Below are 23,501 nucleotides of genomic sequence, written 5' to 3'. Positions count from 1 at the left end.
GCATTTTATAATTAGTCCAGCATTCCTGTGTACAAACATTCCTTTATCAAATAATGTACTTTGCAAACCATACTATATTTTAGTACATGACTATTTTATACCTAAGTTAAAATATATACCCCAAAACCTTATACTATATACTGTAGTAAAACTGAAGTGACACATTCAGCTTTTAAGGTAGATAGGCCCTCTCTCACAAGAAAGTTACCTTCCTTATATAAAATGATCTTCAGATGCTTTATTAGTACACTCTTTAATGACTAGATTTCATCCATTTAAAACATAAACATGTGGACTTCCTGTCATGGCTCAGTGGTAATGAACCCAAGTAGGATCTATGAGGACATGGGTTCAATCCCTGGCCTCGCTCAGTGGGTTAAGGATCCAGCTTTGCAGTGAGCTGTGGTGTACTTTGCAGAAGCGGCTTATCCCTCGTTCCTGTGGCTGTGTAGGCTGGCAGCTGTAGCTCTGATTCAGCCCCTAGCCTGGGAACTTCCATATGCCATGGGTGTGGCCCTAAAAAAGTAAAAACAAAACAAAATGTAAACATGTATTTGGGCCTAAAATCAAGAAGTGTTCAAACAATGAATAGTAGGAATCAACAATTCCTTTTCTTACTAGAGAAACCAGTTTTGTAATTGAATAATTTTAAATTAGGAAAAACCACAACTTTCTCCATGGTTGTATTTTCAGTGTTACTTGTAGAGAGCTTCTGATTGCTTCTTTGTATCAGCAGACACAGGGCAACCATATAAAACCTTGACAACATTCCACATCAATCTTTGGTTATAAAAAATGATATTAAATAGTAACATGTACAGTTAGTTGAATCCATAGTTGCATGAGTTCAGACTCTACTAGTTTTAGTTAATATTCTGTACATATAGACTATTTCAACTTTTATGGTATTTTCTTCGCAGTTATAACCATTAGTTGCTTACCTGATGTTTCACTGTAAATATTTGCTTTGGCTCTACTGTTGGTCAGAAGTACATAGAGTTTAAAATTGTCTTTGACTAAATTTCAGCATCTAGTCCTGGACTCTCTTTCCTTCTCCTATCGCACTGAAGTGCTGTGGGTCCTTTTGCTGCCCTCTTGATGTCCAGAGTCTTCACCTAGCATGGACATAGTTCAGAATTGCCTTTGTGTCTTCCTTCCCCTAAGCTACCAGTAAGAATGTTAATTTTTTTGCACTCTTAGCTAAGTGTTTAGAAGGACAATTAAAGCAAGTCAGTCACATTAAATGATAAATGGCTGAATTCTGCTACTTACATTTTTATTTTTATTTTTTTATTTTTTGGTCTTTTTGCTATTTCTTTGGGCCACTCCCACGGCATATGGAGGTTCCCGGGCTAGGGGTCGATTCGGAGCTGTAGCCACTGGCCTACGCCAGAGCCACAGCAACGCGGGATCCGAGCCTCGCGTCTGCAACCTACACCACAGCTCACAGCAACGCCAGATCGTTAACTCACTGAGCAAGGGCAGGGACCGAACCCGCAACCTCATGGTTCCTAGTCGGATTCGTTAACCACTGCGCCACAATGGGAACTCCTTACTTACATTTTTAAAAGGGACTTTCTTAACGTAAATTTCCAATTAGTGCAGTGGTACAATTGGTATTTTCCTTTTCAGCAGACCCTATCGATAAGTCTAGACCTTCGAGGAAGGGAGTAATAGAATGGTTGCATATGGGGCTTCTCAAGCCACTATTTCTGAAGAAAGCTGATTTATGTTTCATATCAGGGCGGAAAGAATAGGCTCAAGATCAATCCCAAACCAAACTGTTAGTTATCCCGTAATAGTTTGTGTTTAAGTAAATACCCTTTTAAAAAAAAATAAAACAACTCTTAATTTTCTGTAGATAAAATAGCCAACTTTGGGTTGTGTTTAGGAACATACCTTTTATATAAATCGAGATTTGAAGATTTGTTTTTAAATTTTAAATTATCTTTTCTGTACTTTTACAAAGATTTTTAGATGATAATTTTAGAGAATCATAAAGATATTGTTTATATTATTAATCATAATTCTGTTTACTTGTTTCTGTTCTAGGAAGCAATACTTATCCCTACCCCCACCACAACCCCATGGTAAATTAAAACAACAGAGATGGTTTATAGCCTTAATAAACAGTTCTGAAAATAGAAATTCAGATTGCTAATCCTGATTTTGAATTAAGATAATCAAATTGTTGGCCTCTTTGCTTTTCATTTCTATGAAAGGATGATACTGTGACTACCTCATATTTTTTAATTATGTTGCTGTTATTTATTAATCCTATATGGAAGTAAGTAGCTAGATGTTTAATAGTAATGATTGAATAGCTTTTTTGACTTATTTACAGTATCACCAGAAACTTGAGTTATCAAATTTTGCATTAAAAAGTAGAGTTAAGTACTCCCTATATGTAGAGTAATGCTTTGCTTGTTTAAAAATCAGGTAAACATTAAATATAATATATGAGAAGGGTTTCTAATAAGACTTTTAAAATATAGTTACATGTAACTCTGATATTTAAGCAAAATTACGCTCTTTTGGGGGGTTTTTAGCATTTACTTCATAAACATGGTGCTCTGAATTTGAGAATTGACTGGTTTTTTCCTTTTCATGAAAAATAGTATATTGCCTTCCTTGTTCTGTATCTCAGAAATATTTCAATGACTAATAACTAGGGTAATTCTTAATTTGGGCAGATGAGCTGTCTTTTTTTTTTTTTTTTTAAGAAACGTAATATCAACCAACCTTTAAGAGAAGGTAGGTATTTTGGCTACTCTGCTCTATTGGACCATAGTGTACCTCAAACTGCAGATTTTTCTCTTCTGTTGTTTCTCCTACTGGTTCTTAATAAAGCTAGTTTTGATTCTTTCTTTCTCAATATAAATGCTATAGATTTTTTTTTTTTTTTTTTTTGCCACCACTTGCTGTGACTTGGTGTGGGATCTCAGTTGCCAGACCAGGTATTGAACCCAGGCCATGGTGAAAATGCCAAATCCTAGCTACTAGACCACCAGGGAACTCCCAGTGCTGTTAGATTTAAACTGTTTTAGAAGAAAAGCACATTCTAGTTCCTCAAGAAATCTTTTGTACTAAATAAAAGATCACTTTTTCTTCCTTCTTCTAATAGCAGCTTATTAGGTAGTTACTACAATCTCATTGCATTGCCATGAAATATTCATAAAAAGAGTTTAACTCAAGTTTTCAAAGCCTTTTTAAAGTCTCTATTTCTTTTTACGTTTTTTAGAGCTAATGACATTTTGACCTCTCAGAATAGTTAAGCATTGTGAAACTGGCAGGGGAAGCAAGAAGGTATATAGACATGGTTGGAAAGCAATATGCTGAAATCTACTGGCTGAGAGAAATAATTGCATTGTTGTCATACACTTTGACTTACAAAGGGGAAAGTTACACAGTGGCCAGGAATTGTACACAGTTTTATGCTCCCTTTATAGATGTCTTCTGTATTGCAATGGATATTATTTTTAAAAAGTATTAGTCTAGATAGTTTTTCTCTGCTATGTAATGTCCTTTGAGAAGATAGTGGAAGATTACCTTGAATACAGTATTCTTCTATTTATCTTTTGTAATTTAAGTGTGATAAACAATTTAAAAAGAACCAAATAAAGGATTTTAGGCATTTGTTCCTAAATAGTTTAGGAATAGTTTTCAAATAAAATAACTCATCAGAAATTTTTGATCGGTAAGCATTTATACAGACCCAAGATCAGGGTCCCTATATATGCTTTTAGGTAATTCTAATTACCTCCAACCAACTTTAGTAACATTAACAAAAATGAAAATAATTTTGATAAAATATACAGTTGAATTTTTAAATTATGTATTTTTTTTTCTTTCATTATTAAGAAATTAGAGCCATTGGCAAACGAAAGTCTCCTGTTTCTGTTAAGATGAGATTTTTCTTTTGGTTAGGTAAAAACTTAGTAGCTTTTATAATGTGAAGAAATATGTACTCAAGGTGGCTTGGTTTTTGTTCCAGTGTTGGTTGCAGTGTATTTTGTTATTTTTATTTTTAAATTTTTTGGCTGCACCCACAGCGTGTGGAAGTTTCAAACCTGCACCACAGCAGCAACTTGAGCAGCTGCGGTGACAGGCGTAGATCCTTAACCTACTGAGCCACAAGAGAACTCCAGTTGCAGTGTATTTAGTCTTGTAAAGGGAAGTCTTCATTGACATGGTTTTTTGTTTTTTTCAGTTTTTTTTTTGTTTTTCTAGTAAACAAATCAAGAGGATTTTTTCTTTTTTTTTTAATTTGGCTTCTTTGCTTTGCCTGAGTTTTTGCTGTTCTTAAGTGAGTTCGTTGTAACATATGACTTCAAACATGATTCCATACTCAGAACTGAGATACAGGTTAATTCATTTGATCTCTAAAGACTATATAAAATTTTAAGCCAATTTAGGTGAAGTTGGGAAAGGGATTCTGGAATTTAGTAATCAAATCACTTTAAAGGAAAATGACCAAACTTAATGTCTGTTGAAATGACTATGTGAATGAACACGCACGCGCATGCACACACACACACATATTTCTTCTGTAGCCATGACCTGTACACATATCTAGGGGAGTTCCCGATGTAGCACAGTGGGTTAAGAATCCTACTGCAGCAGCTCTGGTTGCTTTGGAAATGCAGGTTCTATTTCTGGCCCAGCCCAGTGGGTTAAAGGATCTGGTGTTGTCACTGCAGTGTCTTGGGTCATTGCTGTGGCATGGGTTCAGTCTCTGGCTCCAGAACTTTTGCATGCTGTGGGTGTGGCAAAAAAAATAGTAACAACTGGGAATAAAATATTTGAAATTGTGAATATTATTTAGGAAGTATTAGCAATTAACTTATTAAAGAAAATTTTTTACTATTGTGTTCATGAACTTGCTTTATAATTGGACTACCTTTTTTTCCCTCCAAAAATTTTTTTTGTTTGTTTTGCCTTTTTCTAGGGTCGCTCCCATGGCCTATGGAGGTTCCCAGGCAAGGGGTCTAATCGAGCTGTAGCCGCTGGCCTACGCTAGAGCCACAGCAACACAGGATCTGAGCCATGTCTTCAACCTACGCCACAGCTCACAGCAATGCCGGATCCTTAACCCACTGAGCAAGGCCAGGGATCGAACCTGCAATCTCATGATTCCCAGTCGGATTCATTAACCACTGAGCTATGACGGGAATTCCTTTTTTTAAAAAATATTTTAAAAAACTTCTATGGCCACACCTGCAGCACTTGGCAGTTCTCTGGCCAGGGACTGAATCTGAGCTATTGCAGTCAGATTCTTAACCCACTGTGACACAGCAGGAACTCCCAAAGGTCTTACTTAAGTTGTCCCTAAATTTTTAAAGCCAGTACAGTTATTAAGGGCTAACATTTGTTTTTAAGTTTTTAGGGGGGAGGGGGGAGCAGAAATAATTCTAATCACTCCTGTAAATCCACATATTTAGCATTTAGCTAAGGTTTATCTGTCACATTATATCAAATAACTGTTATACAAACTTTTATTTTTTCATTTTACTTTATTGATTCAGATGCTAGTGCAGACCTTAAAAAAAATAGTTACATATATATGAAAAAAAGTGTATGTGTATTCACATATACACACATACATGCATACTTCTAAGATAAAGTAATAGCTCAGTTCACTGAGACATCTATCTCTGCAATAGGCAGTAAAGATGCTTTTATACTCTGTCACTTGGAGTTTTTAGTTAAAATGCAGAACAACAATTGATGCTATTTGAAACATTTAAAAACTTAAGAGGGGAATTTTGTATTTATGGATTTTTATGTTTCCTTTGAATCATCTCATTATTACAGTCTTAAAAGAATTGATTTCTTATTTTCTGAATTTCTGTTCTTTTAATCTTTTTTTTTTTTCTTCTTTTCATCCTGACAGGAAAAAATGTGAGAATTCTCAGAACTATATTAAGTTTCCCTTTCCACACATGGAGACTTATGCAAAAATGCCATTACCACTTGTGGTAGTTACAATCTTAGAATCCATCACAGAAAGCCCAAAAGATAGCCCAACCTTTTGTACCTATAGTTTTAGATATTGTTAGGTAGCCATTCAGTTTTCTTTACATTGTGTGTGAGATGAATATTTCTTGAGACTTTTTTGTTTGCTTTACTAAAGAAATCAAGGAAAGGAAGAAAAAAAAAAAAAAAAACACCAAAACAAAACAAACAAAAAACACCCTGTAACTCATGTGAAGCATGCAGGGTGTTGTAATTTCAGTTTGCAAAGCAGTGTGATACAATGTTGCTGAGCCAAAAGCATACCATAGATTTAATGTAGCCAATTGTGTACTTTTGAAAAAAAGAGTAACTGTTCCCTGTGAGTTAATTTTGGATTTTTTCAAAATCTCTCTTTTAGGCTTTGTGCCGGATTCTTCCAGACAAATGCGTATTCCATGTGGGCCACTGTTCTGCTAAATGCTCTCAGTTCTCCTTTTGCAATCAAGATTATGTTGCTAAGGAGATTTTGCTTTTATTGGTGCCATTGATTTGTGTTAATACGTTTTGAATACCTCTCCGTATTCTTCCGTAGACAAGGCCAAAAGAAAAACTTCCCCGAGTTTCCCAATTTACATTACAAATGGAGCGGTGGTGTAATGAAGCCGATATAAAGTGGGCAGTTGAAAGGGAACTAAAGAAGGGCACTCAAGTGAGAAATGAAGAAATGTGCCGAGTGTAGTCTATGGGCTGCCTTCGGTCCAGCTGCAGGAACTGGCTCTGGCCAGAGGTAGAGTGAGTGAGCACCTCCCTTTACAAAGACCACCCACTTTTTGGAGCTCAGGCTGGCATACTATAGATTACCTCATTGACGAATATAGGGCCATTAAAAAAATTAGAAATTCCTCTTCCCACTCACACCTAAATCTCTTTTAAATCATTCCTTGAGCATGACCGAGTCTAGACTTTGTATAACTTATGACCTTAAGTTGTCCATTAAAGGAAGCCCTATGGATGATTATGAGGATTAGGATATTCAGATACTGTCTCTCAGTGAGAAGGATGTTAACTGGATTAAGTTGAAGGTTTTAGTTATATACTCCTTACTTTGTATCATATTTTAGACTCCAAAGACCGTCCTCTTGCTAAAAAACCTCATATGTTCTGCTGTGAATGGAAGGAGAATCCTACTTGGCATGTCTTGAATCGGTGATTTACTTACATTAGAGTATCCAAAAGTGCTAAAGAATACCTGCTTTAGGAGTTCCCGTCGTGGCGCAGTGGTTAACGAATCCGACTAGGAACCATGAGGTTGCGGGTTCGGTCCCTGCCCTTGCTCAGTGGGTTAACGATCCGGCGTTGCCGTGAGCTGTGGTGTAGGTTGCAGACGCGGCTCGGATCCTGCGTTGCTGTGGCTCTGGCGTAGCTGGCGGCTACAGCTCCGATTCAACCCCTAGCCTGGGAACCTCCATATGCTGCGGGAGTGGCCCAAAGAAATAGCAAAAAAAAAAAAAAAAGAATACCTGCTTTATGGCACAGCCATACCCCTTTAGTGGGCTACATTGTTCAGTCAGGCTGGTGTTAACCTTTATGCTTTTGTTTGTTTTTTTAATCAAAGCATAAATACTGCATTGGTAGAGCCTGAAGAATTTTTAGTCACTTTAATAGAAATGTCAAAAATGATATATTAAAAATTATGAAAAAAATTTCTGCACTTATCTGAGGAAATAAGCATCTCAAGTGTTAAAAGAACAAGCCTGCATTATTTAGAGATGAAAATGATTCTTTCTGTCAAAATAACTTATTAATTACTCAGCAAAAGAAAGTCTAAATTATCATTCCTTTAATGTTGTATGATCTGGGCAAGAAGCATAAATTGCAGAGGCATTCCCTTATCATAGGGAAATAAAAACATAAAACATAAAAACATCTGAAAAGAAAATCTATCATTCCTATATTTAGTGTCTCAGAGTTTTTCCCCCAAAAGATGCTTGTCAAATACTGTGCTTCATGGTTAAAATCCCAGTTTCCAGACTAAATGTGGTAAGAAATATGTCTTATATCCCAAAATCTTGGTGTACTTGTACTTCTGGGGTTTTATTTCCCTGTAATTTTTTAAAGCTTTTAAAAGTTCTTAACTACAGCTCAAAGACTAAAGTCAAAACATACAGGTAGGCATTTATATTTCAGCTTGGTATTTTGGAGGTGTGTTTGTCAATGATTTCTATATTAATAATATAATTCTTTCATGCTATAATGTTAAATTTAAAAAATTGTATTATAGGTAAAAGGTAATATAACATCAAACAAATATTTTTGTACTCTATATTGAGAGCTTTTTTTTTTTTTTTCCAAATTGGAATTAATCTATTGAAACCTAAGAGGTAGGCAAATGTCTTCTGTTGATGTACATAAAAATAGGCAATAAGTTTGATGCTCATGAGCATCAGACCTCTAACAAAAGCTAATTAAACTGTTTTCCAAAGATAGGTAAAATTTATCAGAGGTATTTAAGATTTATAAACTCTGAAAAGCCAGCTCTTCCTAGTCTTCTGTTTGTAACTTACTCTACCTACTGCAAGGTATTTTTGTAAGAGAATGCCAGTGTAAGAAATCAACCATTCTTCCCAGATGGTCTGATCAGTATTTCTTTTATCTACTGCTGAGAGAAAAGATGAGTTAGGTAATCTATAAATATATAGTCTGCATTTAAATACTGTCAAAACCATCAATAATTAGGCTGTACCAGGAAACAGAGCTTTGCAGAAAGTATGTGTGTAGGAAAGCACTATCTTTTCCTGTTCTGCCAGCACTAGTCTTGCTCTTTAGCCATATAGCACAAGGCCATTTTTAAAAAAGACTCTCAGAGCCGGAAGAAACCCCAGTGCCTAGTGGGGCCGTGCCTTGAAGTCACCTTGGCAGCTTTTGCTTTTGTTTTTTCAAATGCACTTGACTGTGCCCCCCTCCCCAGTTGTAATTGGAAGGGGAACATATATATATGTAGAAAGATTTTTCTCAATTATAATGTCATCCCTCCCACCTCTAACCTTATAATGACCTAAGGAGTTTCTCGTTTATTTATGCTCATATTGTTAGTGACAGAGTCATGTGAGGTCTTTTTTGCAGTAAATACTATAAGTAGAATCTTCTGTTTTACATACTTAGCTATTAAAAAAAAAAATCCTAAAACTATCATTTGAAATCCAGAAAGCATTATGAAAATCGATTCTTTGCAACTGAAAGATTATCCCCTGTGCCTAGAGTATCTAAAGGTAAAAAAATTTGCAAAATTGCTTATCTCCCTAAGTGAAGAAATTCTAGCTCTATCTGCTGCCCAACCTGAGAACTGTGACTTAAACATTTAATTATTTATTGTTGGTCCGTGTGAAAACATTTAGAATGGCTGGCAGCCTACCAGACCCTGAGTTAAACATTCTACAGCCTGACTAGACTGCTGGGTAGCCAACTTCACATCAGATTAAACACATTCTCTTCATGATGAATAGCTTGGAACCCAAAAACTTGATTTTGTTACCAAAAAAAAAAAAAAAAACACACCCAAGGGGTGTGTTGTTTTCTGAATTAAAATTATTTTATGTTTTACTGCCACATTCTAATTGTGATTGTCAAAAGTATTTTCTCTGGTGGTGGTGAGATGGAGAAGAAATGGACAGTGAGGGACTTTTGGTACTAATAAAATTTTAAAAGGACTCCAACAAGGTTGGACACAATGCAGCCTAGAGATGAACATTCATGAATTTTGTACAGAAAAAATTTACATTTCATTAACATTTTAAATTACAAAGGCAGGTCTACAAATACTGATTTGTGTGTGTGTGTTCTCATTGCATTTTCCAAGCGAATGGTGAATAATGTAATGCTAACTGTATTGTTTTCTTACTATTTCCCTTTTTATTTTGAAGTGTAAGCTAACTGTAATGTGTTAATTTCAGCAAGGCATAGATGACATTATCTATGAATTTATGCATGTAAACTTTATCATGTTCCCTTATGTAATAAATGCTTCAGGGTAATGAAGGGTACTGTGAGCATCATTACTCAGCTATGTAGTAAACCAGTTCTTCACAGACTTGCCATTCTAGTTCTTCAGCCCATAAATAGAAATCACCTGTCTTGATAATGAATGACAATATGAAAATGTAATCATTGATGATTAACATTCACTAGATTAAGAAAGAATTCAATTCTTTGCCATTCTTTCAAATATGTTCTACTTTGGGAAATTCTGTGAAATTACAAACAATCTGAAAGGGTTTTGGAGGAGATGGTGGCTGACTGTAATGAATTGAAACGTTGAAACTAAGAACTCTGTGCTCAAGGGAGCTGGCTGTCCAGCCGGCTGCCAGTTGATGGTAATTGACGAGCAGGTGCTTGAAAAAAATGACGGGAAAGACCCTATTTTTAGTTATTGGCATCAGTGATAATGACATTATGGCTTTAGGCCATGATTGAAGAAGATACTTTCTGAGAGTAGAGTAGTATATCTTGAATTTAAAGTGTGTTGATTTTCAACTGCAGGAAATTAATAGTGTCTAAAAATTTTTTAATGACCAAAAGAAAGCCTTTTGACCAGAATATCTCATTTAAGACCCTGTTCTTGTGCAATTTGAAATTTACCAGCTTTAGATACATTTTTGATCAAGGAAAACTATAAAGTATACTTTGAAAATCACAGAATGTTTAAGACTTGGAGTTCCCGTCGTGGCTCAGTGGTTAATGAATCCGACTAGGAACCATGAGGTTGTGGGTTCGATCCCTGGCCTTGCTCAGTGGGTTAAGGATCCGGTGTTGCCGTGAGCTGTGGTGTAGGTTGCAGACGTGGCTCGGATCCCGCGTTGCTGTGGCTCTGGCGTAGGATGACCGCTACAGCTCCGATTAGACCCCTAGCCTGGGAACCTCCATATGCCTCGGGAGTGGCCCAAGAAATGGCAAAAAGAGAAAGAAAAAAAAAAGACTTGTATGATGTGCTTTTTCTTGTACTGAACATCTGGAGCGCTCTCAGAAACTTAACATGGTTTTGGACTTCTCTTCTTGAGGAATCAACCCTTAGTAAAGAATACTGATATTGCAGGATTACTGAACTCTCACAGTGTCTGTCTTGACATTGTCCTCTAGCAGTGTGGAGTCCTTGTGCTTCAGATGTGCTATGGTTTCTCATGGCCACATTTTCAAACATGAAAGGGTAAACATGAACAATTTCTTGAATATCTCCTTTTTTTTCCCCTTGAACTACCCTGATTTACTCATCAAAATTGCATTCTTGGAATGAATTTGTATCATGATCACAAATGAAATTCATTAAATAATTCAAAATCAACTGGAGAATGTTTTTAAGTAGGAAGATAAAAGTGCAGGAGCTGGCAATGTTGAAACCTAGATTCTTAAATAGTATGTTAAAATTGATATAAAGTATGCTTGGGGGTAATATTTTTAAATAGCTTAAAAACAAAAGGAAAAAAATGATTTTTATTTTTAAGTAATTCAAAATATTGGCCAGAGATAGGAAGTCAAGGCTAGTCCTGCCTTGAAATAATGTTTAGAAGGTTCCATTGTGGCCCCGTGGTAACCAGCCTAACTAGTATACATGAGGATGCAGGTTTGATCACTGGCCTTGCTCAGTGGGTTAAGGATCTGGTGTTGCTTGTGAGCCGTGGTGTAGGTCACAGACATGGCTGCATTGCTGTGGAAATAAAAAAGAGAAAGAAGGATGGAAGGAAGGAAGGGAGGGACAAAGAAAGTTTAGATTTCAGAATTTGAGTTTTATTTATTTATTTGCTTTATAGGGCCACACCTGAGACATGGAAGTTTCCAGTCTAGGGGTTGAATCAGAGCTACACTCTCCAGCCTACACCTCAGCCACAGCAACGCCAGATCCCGATCTGCATCTACAACCTACACAGAATTCACAACAATGCCGGATCCTTAACCCACTGATCGAGGCCAGGGATCAAACCCAGATCTCATGGATACTAGTCGATTCGTTTCCATGCACCACAACAGGAACTCCCTTGAGTTTTATGTTTGTTTCAATAAAAAGATTATTTTGCTTTCTTCAACAAGAGAGGGTTTAAGGCTTTGCACTTTGTAAAACCTCTAGATGTAATTAAGTTTTTAAAACAAATCCTATAGAAATAGAGAATGTCAAATCTATTTCAAACAGGATAGAATTTACTATTACAGCAGATCTATTTATTCACAAAATTACCTTCCAAAGATAACTATGCTCAGAAACAAAAGGGAGAAACAAATTTTTAAATACTATTGTTACTTTAGTGCCACTTTAATCATATGTTTTGACCTCAATTTTATTCTTAACAATTAAAAAATAGATGATTGGGTAATCTTTTTCTTGAAACACAAAGGAATCCAGCTCAACTTTTAAAATCTGCTCTGTCAATGCACTTTTCTTCATAGGACCATCCATTACATTTAAGTAGATAATTAAGTTGCCTCTTAATTATTTTCACACTAGCTATATGACTTCATTTTTGTTACTTGCAATAATTGGAACTTCAGCTGAAATTGAAGAGAACACTATGTCAATACTTTATAAAAAGTATTTTAAATAATACTTTTAATAATTTTTGCATCAATTCAAATATTCAGAAAGTACTGAAGAGTAGTAGCTAGTTTGTATTCTCTTCAGTTTGCTTCCACAGAGTAATTCTATTGCGAGTTTTATTATTTTTTTTTTTTTCTATTAGTTATCAAAGAGATTTATTACTGCACTGTGTCCCCAAATCATGTAAATAGTGTTCTGGAATAGAAGATGAAAACTTTCTTTAAAATATATGTTTAGTTCCAAGAGGTGACACTGCTGTAATGTAAAGACCTGTTAAAAATAATCCAGTTAATAAGTTATTTTCCAATCCACAGTAGATCTTTAGGAAAATAGTCTGAATACCAGTTGTTTGCCACTATGGCTAATGCACAGATTACTAAATCATTAATGTAGTTTTCTTGAGTACTAGGTAACAGAGCTAAAAATAATGTTACTAATGAAATTGGAGACATTTTGACTTTATCTCCTTAATACAGCCATTCTCTCACTGGTTCCTGTCGTGGCACAGTGGAATCTGACTAGTATCCATGAGGATGTGGGTTTGATCCCTGGCTTCACTCAGTGGGTCAGGGATCCTGCGTTGCCTTGAGCTGTGGTGTAGGTTGCAGACATGGCTCGGATCCTGTGTGGCTGTGGCTGTGACTTAGGCCAGCAGCTGTAGCTCCCATTAGACCCCTAACCTGGGAACTTCCATGTGCCACAGGTTCAGCCCTAAAAAGCAAAAAATAAATAAATAAATAAATAAATTAGAGCCGTACTCTGAATTGGTTTGGTGAGGGAATCATTTAAAGAATATGTGTTAAGCTTAGTTCATTCCCAGGCATTGTGCCAAGTGCAAGGGATAGCAGGGGAATTAACATTACATCTGAAGAATTGAGGCTGGAGGAATAATGTGGTATGATAATTCCCAGTAATCAAGGGAATTGGATTGTGTAGTGGGAGCACAAATGAGCAATAAATTTTGTATTTGGAGAGATGGTCAGTGAAGTTCTCAGAGGAGACAGTCAAGGTGACTTTTGAAGGATCGGTTTGAAAATGGGTAGATGCAGAGGCACAGAGAGTGATATAAATATGTCACATTTAAAAATGTTTTTTGCATGACTGGAAAATAGGGAAAGATTATTTGGTACATAGTAGTTATCTCAAATTAATGGATTATGGGGAAACATTAAGAGATAAGGCCAGAAAAGGGAGAAGGAACATGTGTATCATGCTGTAATTTTAACTCTAACCTGAAAATATTGAAGCTTTTTAGAAGGTCTGTGGACTTGCTCGGATCTCTCACTGAAGAATTTACTATTTTAGCAGTAAGACCAAATAATAGGTAAGATGGGAAGTATAGTGGTATAGAAAAACAGTTTTGGCCTTTGTTTAACTGAAAGACTATCCTAACAATTCTGGCTGTTATCTGGAACAGTATCAAGGAATCTCTTGAGTCAAACCTGAACTCTTCTGACTGCCACTTTCTGGCTGTGTGACCTTGGAAGTGTTACTCAACAGTTCTGTTCCTCTGTTTTCTGATTTGTAAAGTAGATTTATAGTAGCACTTGTTTCAAGAAATAGCTGTGAGTATTAAATAATGTAATGCATGTATTCTATTAACAATGCCACCGAATGTAAGACTACTAGGAACACAAGGGAGTTGAACAAAAGTGGGTTTATTTTTTGTTGAAACTAGAGCACACACGGTAGGGTTTATCAGTGGAAGTGTTCTGCAAAAGGGTGCTCAAAAGGCCTTATTGCATTGGGGCTTGTGTTAAGTGACTTAGAAGTTCAAGGAAAGAAGAGTTTGCTCTGGATTGCATTCTCTCAGGCAGGGGGGTAATTTTATGACTGGGTATCTTAATAGAGCTTGTTCAGAAGGTGGAAAAAATGAAGGGGAGTTAAAGCTGTAATTGGTAAAGAAGCAGCAGTCACCTAGGTGGGCAGGGGACATTTGGTATTTTGTGCTTTGCGTTGTAACATGGTTTTTATCTGTACTTAGACAAAATTATGAAGAGATCTTGTCTGTCTTATTTCATCAGGGTCATAGAGTGACCTTGCCTAATACTGATGTTCTGTGAAATTAAATTTATGTTCTGCAAGAGAACAGCAAGACCTCACTGATAGTCACAAGCCACTTCCCAGATGCCAGGGGCTGCTTTTCTCCTCTCATCGTAATGCTTGTCATAAACTTAACACCTAAAAAATACTTCCTGAGGAGTTCCCGTCGGGGCACAGTGGAAATGGATCCAACTAGGAACCATGACGTTCCGGGTTCGATTCCCTGGCCTTGCTCAGTGGGTTAAGGATCCAGCATTGCTGTGAGCTGCCCTGTAGGTTGCAGACGAGCATCAGATCTGGCCTTGCTGTGGCTGTGGCGTAGGCCGGCAGCTACAGCTCCGATTCGACCCCTAGCCTGGGAACCTCCATATGCTGCAGATGGGGACCTAAAAAGACAAAAAAATAAAAATAAAAGACAACTTCCTGAGGAATTGTAATATTGAGCCCAACATTACAGGATCAAATATATTTCAGTCCAAGTTTATGGACAGTTTGGTCTGTTTTCAACCTACCCTATCGGCCTGCACCTTCTTACTCCTTTTCTATGTGAGAAGATTTTTCTTATGTTTTAGATTTTTACTCTGAGTTAGTATTTCTCATACACAAAAAGAATAAATCAGAATGGTAAACTTCGAAACCACAGGTTCTTTAAACATTTTTATGAAGGTTTAAAAATTTAAAAACATAATCATTCCAACATCTGCATTTTATGTTGGTGTAACATTGGTCAATCCTTACAGTGTTTCTCACGACTGAACTTAAATGCTAAGTGTAGTTATTTGTATACTATCTGTGTTCCCTAATATACCATAAAACCTGTTAGCCTTGTCTTATCTCTAGTGTAAAGTGCAGTGCCTGGCACAGTAAGTGTTGAAGAAATGGTTGTTGAATAACAGAAGGAGGAAAAGAAAAAAAAAATTGTGCTTAGGAAGCAGTACTGCAACTAAATTATATTGAGCAATTACTCAATGCCAGGTACTATTGTTAGCACGTTAACAAAAGTTATAAGGAAATGACCTAAAGTTTAGTATTTATCTTCTGTGAAGGAAATTTTGACTTAAGCTGACGGTGTGTAACTTGCTGTTCTAGGAGGTGATAAAACTCCATTCCAGACTTGTGTCATGCATCAAACATTTAATAAAAACACTCATATTGCGCTGGGAATTGAATTTATCAAAGCCAGTCATTAGCAATTGCTGCTTTGTAATTAAATGGACTCCTTCAGCTACCCTCCCTCTGTTATAATCACCTGGGAGTCTCAAATTGGTTTAAACACAGCCCCCCCCACCCCCACCCCCACCCCCGCCCCCGACCCTGTGCTGGCACCTAACAGCTGAATGGGGCTGGAGAAAAACCTACAACTGCTGCTAATTTCCTTTTTGGTTTGTTGTCCCAAATGTCAAATAGGTACTATGCAAAGATCTTGCCATACTTCACAAATAATCTTGTTCTCTTACTCTCCAAAATTACTTTGTCATACCTTCATTTCCCACGTCGTCGGCACCACCATTCTCTTACTACTGGATCTTTCATCAGCATATGAACATTCTCTTTTGTCTTCTATCTTTAAACAAGATAAAACCCTTCCTGAGCCTCACAGCCCCTTCTGCCATGTCTCTCACACATCACAGAAAGCATCTTAAAAGCTCCCTCACATTTCAGTTTACCTCTCCTGACCCTAACTAGGTTTTCATTACACACTCCCCTGAAACTGCTCTTGTCAGGATTACCAAACACCTCCGCTTTGCCAAGGCAATAGTCAGTCCTCTGGGTTAGACTGAAGCATTTACTCAGTTGACCACTGCATCCTCTTCATGCATACGCTGTCTATCCGTGGCTTCCCTGACAGCATGCTCTCCCAGTCTCTTGCTCCTTGCTTCATCCATGGGCTGCAGCTCCTCCGTTTTACCCTTAAATGTTGGAATGCTCCAAGGCTCAGGTCTGGGGCTTGACTTCAGCTCTTCTCTTTTTTTTTCTACTCTGTATCATCGAATCCCTGGGTTTAGATACCATCTATATGCAAACTTATTTTGCCAGCTCTGACCTTTTCACTGAGCTATAAATTTAGATATCTAGATGTCAGCTTAACCCTTCTCTCCTTGAATAACAAATAGGCATTTCAGGAGCTCCCTCATGGCTCAGTGGGTTAAGGATCTAGCATTGTCACTCCTGGGGCTCTGGTTACAGCCGTGGCATGGGTTCTATCCCTGGCCTGGGAATTTCAGCCAAAACAAACAGAGGCATTTCACACTTAAAATGGCCAAAGCAGGAGTCTTGGTTTTCTCCCTGTGAAAACTGTTTTTTCTTCATTCTTCCTCACCTCAGTATGTGGTACCTCCTTTCACTCAGATAGATATTCAGGACAGGAACCCCGGAGTGGGCCTTTTCTCTCCATTTCCCCTGCTCGCTATACTCTACCTCAGACATACATCCTCAGTACATTTCTCTCCATATCCATTGCTTTCACTTGCGTCTAAGCTTCCATTATCTTCTGTCAGTTCTTATCTGAATTATTATGGTAACCTCTTAACTATTCTTCAGCTTCCTACCTCATCTGGCTGTTTCTTAGCTTTTGACATTTCCTAGCACCCAGCACCCAGTCTCACCCACTGCAGTCTGGCTGAAAAAAAAAAAAAAAAGACAAAGTCCTCCTTTGGGGCCTTTGGTTCAGTATGGGCTCTGCTTGGAATGGCTAAGCCCTGACATTCAAGTCTCAGAACTAGTGTCCCTGGATCGGTGAAAGGTGAAAATTTACCTAACCATATACTCTGAGTTAGCACCTTTACCCAGTCAGCATCCCTCTGTATGTTCTCGATTATACTTTTCACTGTCTGGATTGATCTCAATCATATTTTTGTCATTTGGTATGTCTGCTATTAGGGTATCAGATCTATAAATTGGGGACCTTACCACTGTATTCTTAGCACTAAGAACATTGCCTGACACATGATAAGTACTTAGTGGATATTTGTTGCATAAATAAATGTATAACCTTATTTATTTTAATGTAAAACTGATTTCACCCCTACAACTTTGACCCTAGGAAAATGTGCCTCCCGTGTTTCCTATGGCTTCATTACCTCATTTCTTACTTTGAGAAGCTTTGCAGCTCTTTACATCTATACCAAACCCCTTGAGAATGAAAAGAAGAATGGTATGGTATCTTTGAATAAACATCAGTGAGGAAGCTCATCAGTAAGTGATCAATATAGGCCTCCCAAAAAAAGAGAGACGCTGTCATAGAAATCGCCCATACAGTTGAGTACTTGGCTTGACCCTTGATTTAAATAAATATACTTCCCTGGTAAGTCTGACGAAAGGTAATGCAGTATTATGTGATGTGAAGAGCGATGAGACAAAAGCTTGAGTCTACTTTGAAAATAAGTAAATCTGGAGTTCCTGTCATGGCGCAGTGGAAACAAATCCAACTAGGAACCATGAGGTTGCCAGTTCGAACCCTACCCGTGCTCAGTGGGTTAAGGATCCGGTGTTGCTGTGAGCTGTGGTGTAGGTTGCAGATGTAGCTTGGATCCTGTGTTGCTGTGGCTGTGGTGTAGGCTGGCAGCTATAGCTCCAATTTGACCCCTAGCCTGGGAACCTCCATATGCTGCAGGTGCAACCCAAAAAGAAAAAAAGAAAAAAAAAATGTAAATCTTTGGTCATGATTTTGGATCACACCCAGACAATCCTATGAGGGAAAACATAGAAAAGCAGCACAAACATTTCTACTCTTTTTGTGTTTGTCCAAAGCAGAATGTAGAGGACAGTCCCAAGGGTGCAGTACTCTCTTCTGAACACAGAATAATCTTTTCGTCTTTCTCTAAACTGTCTTCTAAACATTTTTTTCAAGTGAATGAAGCAATGAAACTTAGTTGTAATTCACCCAGGTTTCCTATTGTAAGGATGTGTATGTGCCCAGTAAACTTTACTAAGCATTTAAAAGTAGAAAGTGGGAGTTCCCATGGTGGCTCAGCAGGTTAAGGACCCGATATCTCTGTGAAGATGTGGGTCTTGATCCCTGGCCTCACTGAGTGGGTTACGGATCTGACTTTGCTGTGAGCTGCAGTGTAGGTCACAGGTGTGGCTCTGATCTGGTGTGGCTGTGGCTGTGGCATAAGTCAGCAGCTGCTGCTCTAATTCGACTACTGGCCTGGGAAATTCCATATGTCACAAACACGGCCATAAAGAGGAAAAAACAAAAAACAAAACCGAATCTGATTTACTACTCTTTTAACTCATCTCTTTTCCCTTCCTTAGTCAAAATTTGGTTTCAATCATAGAAACTCTTGGAGTTCCCTGGTGGCCCGGTAGGTTAAAGAAGAAAGCAAGCAAACAAACAAAGAAATAGGGAAATTCTTTGTATCCTAAGATAGTTAATCTTAGGAAATAACTCATGGGATAAAATGAAATTTAGCAGTTCATGAATTGAGGGTTGTCTCAATCTAATCAATTACAGTGCTCATTTTTGCCATTAATCTTTACTGCGTCTCTGCTTCCTTTCCTGTAGAAGTGGATAGTGTCAGTATTGTTAGGGAACTAAACAAGTGGTGCCAAGACAGATTAGAAAAACTTTAAAAACTGGTCATTTGCTATTCATCTACTCACCTGATTATCTATAAACAAATGACTTTGAAAAGATTTGGAATTTTACTATGTGTTCCAAACAATGCAGTGGTTTTTGCAAGATAGGTTGGGAATGGGTCATGCCAGAAAAAAAAAAGAAAAAACAACAACAGGTTTTAACAATTAGTCATGAGATTTTAGTTACAACCAAACACTTTGTTATTCCTATGAGTAACAATGGAAGATAAAATAAGCCTGTTTTCCTTCTTTTCTCCAATATTTGCCAATGAATTAAAATATAACAAACAAAAATTTAAAATAATTCTGTGTGTCATTTATTACTTATCACTTTAGTTCAAGAATAGTGAAGTTGCTGCTGGTACTGCTGACCAAACCCTGCTTGCTAAATAATAGCGGGTAGTCAAAAACAGATGGGACCAGTTTAGGCTGTGGCCTGGGTTTTAGCCACCTCTTTCAACACCCAGTTGCCTAATATCATTATGTGAAGCTAATCTGGTAACCAGTTAGAGGGGGCATTACATCAGGCTGACTCATCAGTTACCAGGGAAACTAGCAGAGGGGCAACGTGCCCTCACCCCTCTGCTAAAAACAGTCACTAGCCGGGACCTGGGGCAGGCGTGTAGGAAGGTCAGTCCTGTGAGTAAAGGTGTAGATTGAACACTAGGTGTGCAGAGAGCAAGAGAACAGCCACCTCGAGTGGCCTGACCGTGCACTTCTCCACAACCAAAGCACCAGACAGAGACAAGTTAGGAAGTCACTGAAGTGCCCTTATGTATATTCCAAACATGTACATCTCCCAGGCTTTGCGTCCGTCCTCTCTGAAAGCCCTTACAGTCTTTGCGAGGAGAGAGCAGAAGAGAATGGGGAAAAGGAGTGAGAGGCAAGGGCCTGCCTTCAGTATCTGGTGGTGTATTATCCTCAGCTCACCACGAGAACGCCGCACAATGAGGCTCCTATTAGGAATGGGAACAAGTACCTATTGTTTAGAACCAAACAGCTCTAAGTGTCTCTTCTAGAGATAATTAATTTAATTAAAATGATCCCTGAAGCCAAACCAAGCTTCATATTGAGCACTGCACACATTCCTTCCAAATGCCAGCACAGGGCTATTCAGAATGAGCAAGGCGTCAGCCATGGAGCTCAGCAGACGCGCTGGGCCTGGTGAAAAGGCCCACAGACAGGCCTCTCCACTTCCCTTGGAATGGAGGCCCCAGGTCAGGGGCTAAGGCAGGGGGCTCTTCCTGGGCCGAGTGGAGGGCTGTTAGGTCTGATGCAGTTAAAGAAAAGATCGTCTTTCATCTGTGAATTTAGTTCCAAAATCATGGGGACATTTTTTCCCCTAGTGGTTCAAGAGAGAAATTTGGCTTATTGGCTGTATCCAGTTCAACAGTCCCCACACAGTGTAGCCTTAGTATGCTGGTGCTCAATAACCATCTGCTGAAGGAATGAAGGGGTAAATGAGTGTAAACCAACCTCCTTGGCTGGCTTTTCAGCCTGTTTCCTGTAAAAATGAATAGCATCTGATCTTCAATTCAAATGAAACCAAAAATACCTCTACTCAAACCCAACCTAAAGCCAGATTGGGACTTGAACCCACATTATTTAAAATTAGAACCACTCACCTGGTGTCTGGACTTAATGAGGTTCAGGTTCTTTGTCTCAGTGCAGAAGGAATTCAGCGAGAGACAAAGTGAAAGGCAAGAAATAGATTTATTAACATAGGACACTTGTGAGAGATGGAGGTGGGCAGGCCAAGAAACTCTGGCCTGAGAATTAGGGGGGCTACATTTTTATAATCCAAGGAAAGTGGAGTGTGAGAGAAGACTGCCTTCTTCCTCATTCTTCCAGTAAACTTAAGGCTTATATCATTAGCTCCTTCTTTGTATCCAATAAGAGTGTATTTGACCCTATGAGGTTAAACTAGGACTGTCATGATGCTTGTTCAAGTCAGCAGAAGAGCAGTTACACATGCTAAAATATGTTGAATCATCTCACATTTCTGTATAATGGGGGTCTCCTACTTTGGAATTTCATCTTTCCCTTAAATTCCTGTCCTTGATCCTAAGGATCATTATCTAGCTGAACGCGAATCCAGGCCTCATTTTGTCTTTCACTTAAAGCATAGCTCCTGCTTTTATTTATGGTTTTATAGTTAAGCAAGCCTGCCTTGTTCCAAGATGTTCTGATGGCTTTCTTGAGTGATTATTAACATACAGTGGTCTCCCCAAATTTCCTAGTTTCCCTCTCTATCTATGGTCTCTTACTGGGACTTCCAGAACTACAACTACCTGTGTAGCTATCCTACTCGATCCCTATCGAAAACTCCCAAACTGTCATGTGCCCCCATGGAACATAATAAGATGCTGTGTCACTGGATGGTGATATATTTGTGGTGGATGTAATTCAGCGTTTGGGACGTCGTTGTCATCTAGCTAGGGTAAGGGAATGGGAGGCAAACAAGAACCATAAACATATTAAAATAAACCTGTGATATGTTAGAAGTTCTTTGTGCTAAGAGAAGAAGAGTAATGCAGGGTAAGAGTTCCCAAGGTTGAATTGGGGGATGGGAGAGGGTGAAAGTGGGCTTGCAGTTTTATCGAGGGGAGACGAGGGGAGACAAGGTGGGCCTCTTTGGGAAGGTGATGCTTGAGGTTGATGAGAAAGTAAGCCATGTGTGTACCTAGAAACAATCCTAGGCAAAGGGTAACCAGTACAAAAGGCCAGAGGCAGGAGTATACCAGGCATATTTGAAAGCAAAGAACAAAGGAGCCAGTGTGGCTTGGAGAGGAAGAAGTAACTGCGTCTAGGTGGAGGCACAGGGAATTCGAAGGCAACTGGCAGAGAGGCAGAGAACATGGGTGCAGCTCCTGCTGGTAGGTGGGTAGCTTGGTTGTGGGAGTCTGTGGAAGTTTTCTTCTGGTATTCTCAAATGTCTTAGAGATGAAGGAAGCAGAGTAATCAGCTGAGACGAAGGGTATGAACTTGCCCTCTAGGAGAACAGGAGAGTGAATGGACCGGGGGTGGGGGTGGGGGGAATATATGAATGCCAGGCAGCATTGTGGGTCCACTTAATGGTTAATGATCACAAACTCAAAATGAGGCCAGTCAGCACAGTTGAGTCTCTCCCCAGGCATATTCAACTGTTCTGGTACAAAGAGTTGGTTTTGCTGATAACCAAGAATGACAAAGCTAGAAAGGGGCAAGGGACTTCAAGGGTTCTGAAGTAATTACAACATGATGGTTGACCAGAGAATTTAAGCTGAATAAGGAGAGAAGATAGGACCTCAAGTAAAAAGAGGGAAGGACCAAATGGATTAGAAATCCCCAGGGGGAGTTCCCATCACGGCTTAGTGGAAATGAATCTGACTAGCATCCATGAGGACGCTGGTTCGATCCCTGGCCTTGCTCAGTGGGTTAAGGATCTGGCATTGCCATGAGCTGTGTTGTTGGTCACAGATGCAGTTTGGATCCCGAGTTGCTGTGGCTGTGGTGTAGGCCTGCAGCTGTTGCTCTGATTTGACCCCTAGCCTGGGAACCTCCATATACTGTGGTTCGGCCCTAAAAAGACAAAAAAAAAAAAAAAAAAAAAAAAAAGAAAAAAGAAAAGAAAAGAAATCCCCATGGATTTGAAGGATTGGAGGAATGGGGCACCTGCAGATCGTGTGCTAGACAGATAGGTGGTGGAGGTCAGGATGGAATGTGTCCAAAAAGATTATGAAAATGCATCTAAAATCTTAGGGTTGTATCTGGCACAAGGCAGATACTCAATAATAAATAGCTATTGATTGGAATTCATAATAATTTATCTAGAAACTTTGAGGCCAGGTATTTTTAAAATACAAAATTTAGGAGTTCCTGTTGTGGCTTAGCAGGTTACAAGCCCAGCTAGTATCCATGAGGATTCAGGTTCAATCCCTGGCCTCCCTCAGTTGGTTAAGGCTCACGTTGCGGTGAGCTGTGGTGTAGGTCACAGATATGGCTAGGATCCCATGTTTCTGTGGCTGTGGCATAGGTCTCAGCTGTAGCTCTGATTTGACCCCTAGCCTGGAAACTTCCATATGCTGTGGGTGTGGCCCTTAAAAAAAAAAAAAAGACTGGGCCTATGTTTTGTATTAATAAATTTATTTTGATTGACTATTATGATCCTGCTTAAACTGGTAACAGAAGATTTTAAAACTTTTTCCCAAATCAATCACAAATATGTTAGTATCTATCAAATTTGGTGCAACCTCACAGGTCAAATAAGTTAGAACAAGGTTGGGCTGAGTTCATACAAAGTTTTAATGAAAGTACTTATGAAATGCTGCATTATGTAATTAAATTCATTTATTTTTATAAT

Source organism: Sus scrofa, chromosome 8, assembly GCF_054392235.1.
Source record: "Sus scrofa isolate SSC_HxYL_T2T_F1_AM1 chromosome 8, Sscrofa_HxYL_maternal_Yorkshire_Landrace_v2.0, whole genome shotgun sequence".
Taxonomy (NCBI): Eukaryota; Metazoa; Chordata; class Mammalia; order Artiodactyla; family Suidae; genus Sus; species Sus scrofa.
This window is presented reverse-complemented; position numbering follows the sequence as displayed.